The 8,360-nt window shown below is 41.9% G+C and overlaps 1 long non-coding RNA gene across 19 annotated transcripts in view; it reads right to left on the reverse strand.

Moving 5' to 3' along the window:
* The window catches only part of LOC308069376, an 84,475-nt gene that overhangs the window by 40,854 nt on the left and 35,261 nt on the right, over window positions 1-8,360 (reverse strand). For 15 of the 19 annotated variants that reach the window (XR_013930357.1, XR_013930358.1, XR_013930359.1 and 12 more), the window contains one exon: window positions 1,576-3,008. This is a non-coding gene — a long non-coding RNA (uncharacterized lncRNA). The remainder of the gene's footprint in view (window positions 1-1,575; window positions 3,009-8,360) is intronic. The other 4 variants (XR_013930362.1, XR_013930363.1, XR_013930364.1 and 1 more) reach the window with 2 other exon arrangements.

Here is an 8,360-nt window from a genome sequence, read left to right on the forward strand (position 1 = left end):
TGGGGAACTTCAGACTCCATCCTATATCACTGCTGTTTCTAGAAGAGTCGTAAGTTAGTTCTATTCCATGTGTTTTTTGTGTCTTCTGGGAAAGGGTCTGTCACTATCTCACCCTCTGCTGTTTTGGGGTGATGGTCACTTCATCTGGAAAGCGCTGTATGCTAATACCCTGATTCTAGAATAGAAGTGATGCCATTTATTTGGGCAGACAGGGGTGGGGGGTAAATACTATTCCACTCTGTATGAGTTACAGAATCTGGCAAGAAAAAGCATTAGACCAGAAAGTGGTCTTTTAGTACCTAGGTCTCACATTGCCATAAATGTTTTTAAGGCAGAATCAATGCATTAAGCAAAATATTTTTTTCTAGAATATAAGGACACTGATATGAAATGCTCATTTCCTGATGGAAGTGAATTTAGGCAATCCATGCTGAAACAACATCCTTTTTGAAAGATTCCTGCAGATGCTAACTGATACCTAAGAGGAGGGCTTAGGCAGTGGTTGCCGTTCACTATTCTGGGCATAATACCAAACAGTTTAGCAGACACAGGGGATATGAAAAGGATGAAGGCAGTGTCTCAGCATCCTAAAGAGAAAGAGCCTGCAGAAATAAAAGCAAGGAAAGAAATCGGAACAATCGCTCCTCAAGCCGAATACTTTCTTCCCTACTGCCTGTACTCTCAGAAATGGGAAGACCTTGGAAGGTCCCTGCAGAAACAGCTAGTGGCCTCATCAGCAATCAACTAGGGTGAGTAACCCTGGTTCAAAATCAGCTTTCAGTCTGAAATACCTTATAAGTATCTGCATCATGTTGTAGTCTGCAGCCTGGGTTTCAGTTTGCATTATTTGCTCAGGGCCTGGTCTATGCGTATCTACAAATATGGGTTGAATTAGATCTTTTCCTCCTGAACAACAGCCCACCTAAAACCTGAAGCACTTTCAAATGCATGCAGTTATTCAGTGGTAGTATCCACAGAACAGACACCTTGTTCACGTAACTCAGATTGCATAGTGCTCCCTGTGGCTTCTGCAGAACACAAATCTGATATCTCTCTCCACCTGGGTCTCACACCCTGTCTGATGAGAGTTGATTGTGCATCTGACCATAAGCTACAATGTAGACAATATGGAAAAAGTCACAAATTTTGAATATTTAGTTTGTCAGCTAAAATTCTCAGGATGATAAAAGAAATCTTTAATATGCTGCTGGAGGTATGATTCAGCAGAAAAGGCTGTTAAAGCTGACCAAAATTCTCATAGCCTACTAGAGAACTAAAAATGACCTAACCAAAACATAACAGAGCAGCCTAAGGTAAAAAAGCATACTTTCACTAATGTATCCCAGCAAAACACCTTTTCAATTTTATCTTCTCAACCTACTATCTTGGTTAGTAATGTGTATCACATGTGTTTGTAGACAGCCAGCAACACACCCTCAAAAGAGGGTCAGTGTGCCTGCCTGCACAGTGGCCAAGCTTCAACGCAGGGCTGTAGGCAGTGCATCCACCCAGAAGACATTCTTACTGCTAAAGGACCAAGATCCCAGAGACAAGGAAAGGATGCTGAGTACATACATGCCTCCCATTCTGAGGAGGGTGAAGAACACAGACCTCTCGCTTAATAGTCAAATGTTCTATCCATGGGGCTGCTCAGGAGAAGGTAGCTGATGGTAGGGCTAGCTTTGTTTTGGAGACGAGGTAACTAGTGCTTCTGTGCTCTACCCGGAACTCATTGTTCTTTGGCCTGGGTCTCAGTCTTCCCACTTTGCAGTCATTCTCAGAAACAGCAAGAGCACAATGCTGCAAAGCTAAACCCAAATTCCAGAAAGCCATACATTCTGTGAGGCAGAAAGTCTGCTTACTCTATAGTTGGTATTGGGGCATTCAAAATTCTCTGACAACCCAACTTGTCAGTCCACGTGCAGACTCCAGAATCCCTGGGTTTCCTCACAGCTCAGATATTGCAGAAGAGTGAAGTGCAATTCCTACAAAAGTTAGTTGACAAGTGCTCAATCTCCACATTAATGGGTGAGAATGTATTGTCAGCTGCCTGGTTGCCCCACTCCTTGTTTCATGGTGCAAAGATCCTAATAACATAATTTCCTGGAACAGTTCTTGAAATCTCCTTGGCAAGGTAGCACAGGGCCTGCAAGTTACTGAGGACAATGACAACCTAAGGGATGCAGGAGCATTTGGGTAATCGCCTGTGAAGTACTGGAAGACAGTGGTTTCTTGTGTGGTTTCTTGGCTGTGGCAGTTACTTTGATTCTGTGGATCCCTTCAAACTTCTTTCCTGGATCTGCTCTGAATGATGAGACTTAGGTCGGAGCTCACCAACTCCACTACCTTTCTGTACTGAAATTCACTGCTGCCAAGGTCAAATTTTACGCCATACATACTGATCCCCAAGAAGATGCCCTCTTGAACTTTTCTGGTTGATTCCTACATAGTCCAACTGGATTTGCTTTAGTTGTTTCTCTCTGGGCAGAAAAGAAGACCAATGGGCCTGAAATTGGGGCCTGAGGCTTGCAACACTGCTCCTTTTCTTGTTGCAAATGACCAGGAGGTCAGGGTGGGAGGAGTGGAGGACCTAAGCAGGAGATCTGAAGGTGCTTCCATGACAATGACACAGAGATACTGGTCTTGGAATAACTAGACAAGATATAAGGCTGACAACGCTGCTCTAAGAAGCAGAGCTGAGTGAGGTTTGCATTGGGCCACGACCTGGAGAGCCTTTGACAGTGCTCCACTTTCACACTTCACCTGTGCTCATAACTGCTGCCTTTCTCCCCAGCTCATTCTCACTGAATGCAAGGGGAGGGAAATCATATTGCAGGAACTTACAGGAAGTAGGATAGGATCTGTTTGTAGCATGCCTGGATGTCATCACTCCAGCATTTTGCCCATGTTGTATGTCTGTGCAGGACCCTCTGTGTCCAGGCATTTCTCTCATTCTGCCTCTTCTGATTGCATTCTAGTTTGCTTCTAGTCCCAGTGAAGTCCAGACCCTGTAGGGACAGAAACAGAAGTAGCAGAAAGTCAATGGCTGGCAGGATCTATTTCCTCTTTGTTTTGCATCAGGAATTGCTACCTCTTTCAGCAGATCCTTCTTCCCAAGGACAGGTGTCATCTTGGCTGCCCCATGTTTGGACAGAGGAAAAATGGCCAGTTTTCTGTGGCCTAGTACACTGAGAACTGTGGAGCTAAATCTGTATGATCTGTATGGAGTCTGTATCTGATAATTCAAATTAGAGTACTCCTCTGCAAGGGGCTGGAATGGCCAATAGGCCATGTCACAGAAATTGATCACTTGAGTGTGATTGACAAACTATAAATTAAAATGAATCCAAAGCAGTTGGTGTGTATCCCAGAGCTTTCTACAAGATACCTATCTAAGTGTTTATATGACCATTTTTTTTTAAATCTGTGGGGAAAAAATTATTTTAATTTGCCTGCAAATATGAATGAATATAATTTTTATCTTCCAGAAAGAACATCTGGAGGAAAGGGTAAAAGTTTACGTCTTGTTTTCTCCTGAAAGTTCCCTTGAACTTCCCGTGTTGGCCTCTCACTGTTGTCCTGTTTTCTTACAGTTCCCTTTTCAGTTTCTAATCCCTCCAAATCTAGTCCAAAAGGTAAGGGGTTTTCCCTTTGAAAACTGCTCTGACAGCTAATGCTCTATTTTTGTGAACTCCGTGCACACAGACACCAGTGCTGCAGTCTACAATTTTCCTTCCATACCTAAAGCTTCAAGGGAGAAGCTATGGCTTTATACTATATTTATTTGGTGTGAAAGAGAATGCAGGCATTTGCTAAAAAGCAGAGACCCAAGCCAAAAGTTATGCGGTGTTGATACAGTCAGTCAATTCTGGTGGTGACAAGCACCACAAGGCCAGCCTTTCCTGATACCAGAGATTGCACTCAGGAGCAGATTTATCTAGATGCAGAGACTGCATTACAGATACAGTCTTGATAGTTAAATCTACATCATTTATCTGGACTTCAAAGAAGCCAGCAGATTTGTGAAGTAAGACTTCCCTTTACAAATGCACATGTAAGACTGTTGCTTTCCCCTGTGTCCATTAATTTTGTTCCATATTATAATTTCTGCTGATTCGTCCGGTATAGTCATCAGCTACACCACACTGGAGTTCCCTTCATTTTCCCGTAAGCTCTTTTAATACCATGGGATTACATTAGTCACCTGGCAGTCCTGTGATACTCAAATAGATTTTCAAGTAGGAGCTTCACACCATGTTTGGAAGCTTAGCAACTTCGTCTTTGAATTCCTTTAGATTTTTTTGACATCTGTACTTCATGACCAATAAGGAAAGAGGTCTTTGCAATGAGACTGCTAACCTGATGACAAGGGTGTGAAATCAGCTTCATCATGGGCAGAGGACTTAAGCCCAGAAGTGACAGAGGAACACCTGCAAGTGCAGGAATTTTGCAAGGGACACATGGTCAGAATCATGGAGATATGGTGGGAATATATGCACTGCTGGGACATGGTCATGGGAGGATAGGGACTGTTCAGGAAGAATAGATAGAGAAAATGCAGAGAGTTTATGCTTTTTGTTAAAGTGTTTCTTGATTGTGCAAAGCTCCAGTGTGAACCTGTAGATATCCCATCAAAGACAGGAGGAAAATGAAGAATATTGTGATGGGGTCTGTTATAGACCACTCAACCAAGACAAAGTAATAAAGGAGGATTTCTACAACTAGTAGAAAGGCAGAAGTCTCCTCTGCCTTAGGGAAGATTTCAGCCATGTGGACATCTGTTTGGAGGGCAACAGCACTGGGCAAGCAATGCCAGAAGTTCTTAGACTGTGCTAGTAACAATATCCTAATGTAAATACTTGATGGGCAAAGCTGAGTATTGGAAGCAGGGATGAAGTAGTGATCAGTATGATCCCAGATGGCAGCTCAGGCTGCAGCAACCACATGATGACTGAGTGAAGGATCTAGCAGAAAGCTGGGGAGGTGAGCAACACAATTAGCACTCTGGCTTCATAAGACCAGAATTAATTGTATTCAGGGAACCGCTAGTTACAACACACTTGGCAGCATCTGTGAAGGAGAAGACTGTTCAGGAGAGATAGGTAGGCTTTAAAAGAAAATATGGAGAACTCAGGAACAAAGTACCTTATCCTGCAAGAAGATTAGGAATTTCAGGTTAGCTAAGCAGCAAACCTCTTGATGAACTAAACCACAAAAGTATGTAAGAGGTGGACGCAGAGACTGGCAACAAAATAAGAATATAAAACACTGCTTGGGTACTTAGGGGCATTAAGCATAACAGTTCTGCATGGATGTAGAATGCAGTTCAGAGAAAATAGGTGTCTATCACTGAATGTGAAAGGCCATCTAGTGAGAGATGATACAAAAAGCACTTAAGTATGCGTCACCTTTTCTGCATCAGTCTTCATAAGCAAAGATTGTCCCCAAGCATCTGCATCTTCCGATGAGTTTGAGAAGGGATAACCAACAGTGGTGAAGTCCTAACCTTACTAAGTGAAGCTGGAATTACTAAGAGAAGCTGGATGTATTCATATCCATGGGGTTGAGTGTGACTGATCAAAGGACGCTGAAGGAGTTCACCCATGTAATTGCAAGACCTGTGTTTATCATTGGTGGAAAATCATGATGTGCAGGGAAGGTCTCGTACGACTGGGAAAAGGCTAATGTTATACTCAACTTTAAAAAAAGGCAGAAAGAAGGATCAGTGAAACGGTAAGCTTCTCAGTTTCACTTTAGTTATTCAAAAGATCACAGAATATGTCTGTCCTCTTGGTGTTTATTGCTCAAGATGTGAAGGACAAGAAGACAACCGAGAGCAGCCAGCATGTATTTACTAGGGAAAGTAACCATGCTGGACCAACCTCATTGGCTTCAGTGATGAAGCAACTGTTGCCTGTTATCAGTTCTTTTCTGATAATTAATTAGTATGTCTTTGCCCTTTCAGTCTACTAAAACTGAACTTCCCTTTGTTTCCTTATTTTTATGTGCTTTATAAACACAATCACATTGAATTTTGGGGGATATTTTAACTCCTCCAAGGATGTTATATTACATGGATTACCATAGATGAGTTCTTTAACAGCTTTATTTTCAACTATGTCCATGGCTGTATTTGAACCAGTTAAGTCAAGACTGCTCTTCCTTCATACCCTAACTGGTGGTTTCATGAAGTTCTTGCTGACAGTGTCCACAAGTGTACTTGTGGTACTACAACCCAAAATAACATTTGGCATTTTGTATGGAGTAGTTGTCTCCTATTGGTGTTACATTCATTGCTCTAGCAGTCTGGTAGTTCTCTCTTAATTGCAGCTGGTATTACTGTCCTGAGAGGAAAGCTGCCAAGAGATGAGGAGAGACTTGGTGAAAGGCCTGAAGCAGGAGTCTGAGGGACCTGAATTCCCTGAACAGTATGAGCATGGAGAAATATTAACACAGAACTTCAGTGCTGAACATGGCAAAAGCTGTAAGGAATTCAGCTTCATAATTTCCACCTCTTTTGAGCGCAATCTGTTTGGTATGAATCTACTGTTTCAACCAAAAAAGACGAGGCCATTGTCAGTATATGTACACAATAACAGAATGTCTTATCTTTTCCCAGGGATCTGAGTGGCAGCTCGGTGGCAGCTGAACATACAGGGAAATTTGTCAGACCTCTATTCCTATATGAATAATTACTTTGTGAAGGTTACATGATCAAATCAAATATTAAATGCTTCCCACATTAATGTATTGCACTACACTAGAATCCAAAATTACCACGCTAGTCCTCTGGTAATGGGCAGCTATTCTTTCTAATCCATGTGAAAAGATTAGACTTCTGATATATTCAACTGTCCCTGTAACTTGTGTAGGGAGCTCTGGGTTGAGCTCTGCAATTGGATTCCAGTCTGGAGCCCAAAATATGGGTTCTGCAATGCCAGAGCACTCTTAGAAAGGGCTCTTACAGCACAGGGCATCATCTGATGCTTTGTATCACACTGGACCCCAGACATTGTGTTCCTAACTTCTTCCCCATGTATTCACTGGGATACTTTAATGATTGAAATGCAAATTACCAGGGAAAGAATGTGTTTAGCTCTGGAAGATATGAAGAAATTTAAGTGATTACACCCTTTCCTAAAACTAGATCACTTAGTCTCCTGGACTACCAGAAAATTTCCTTTTCCCATACTATCAGCATTATACAAGACTACCTGCTACCTCTAATGCTCTGGTACAGGCAGTACTGTGTTGTTAGATTTTTCTGGGACTGTGAATGTTTGAAAATGTGTATTTTTATGGCATGGCAGTGCTAGACTGAGGAGTTATCAGAATGCGTAATATCTGGAACTATATGCTGAAGCGATACATGTGATTGTGTGTACACGCATCGTAGGTTAAGGCATGTTATTTGGGGGAGTTGTAGGGAGAGAGGGGCTATGGAAGCTGCTGGAACTTCAGATTTGACAGAAGCAACCGGTTATTTATGCAGACAATGATAGGAGCAAGCAAACATCAGATGCAAGTAAAAAGTATAAGAGCGTGAACAGTGAGAAAGTAGAGTTTCTTGGGGAATCACTTTTTAGATGAAATATGCACAAAACCATTCTAATTTGATACCGCTAAAGTCAGCTCAAGAATCTATTCAAGAGATGCATTTCATAGAGTCTCCAATTACTCAGGTTCTGGCTTCCAGCTCCCTGTATTTTAAACCCTCTCAGCCATTGAAAGTGACCTATACAGAAACCTCAGCTGTAATACATTTTGACTTCCTGCTTTTTAGAAAATACCACTGAAAAGTGTCTCTTAACAACAATTATGTGCTGGTTTTTGACATACTTTTCCTGTTCCTCTCAATGCATGTGTTCCTAAAGCATCATAGATGTTATCATCCCCATTGCGTGACTGAAAAGTTGCAGTATAAACATACCAAGGAAAGTACCATGGGTCAAGCAGCAAATCACTGGGGAAGCCAGCAATAGGAACCATAAGTCCCTGCATCCAAGTTCTCTAAGTGCCTTGAGTAGTCTAGATTCTCTCCTTAACACTCTTGACAAATTATTTATAGATGTATTCACGTAGTTAGTAAGATATAAAAATGTTCTAATTATATCATTCAAATCAAATGACAATTATGTCCTTAGTTTGCCAGACAATGCTTTGCCAAAGAGGGTTTGCCAGAAATGTTTTGACCGAAGAAAGGGGGAGCATCTGCAGCATCTGCAGACGACAGACTATAAAATCTCCCAGGGACAAGACTGGCCTGTCTCCACAGAAGGCTTCAAGGTAAGTGCATGCATTTTGGGAGCTTGAAGAAAGAGGACAATGCCCTTGCAATATCCCATTTCATTTCTCTTGCC

Source organism: Falco punctatus, assembly GCF_963210335.1.
Source record: "Falco punctatus genome assembly, chromosome: 1".
NCBI classification, from domain to species: domain Eukaryota; kingdom Metazoa; phylum Chordata; class Aves; order Falconiformes; family Falconidae; genus Falco; species Falco punctatus.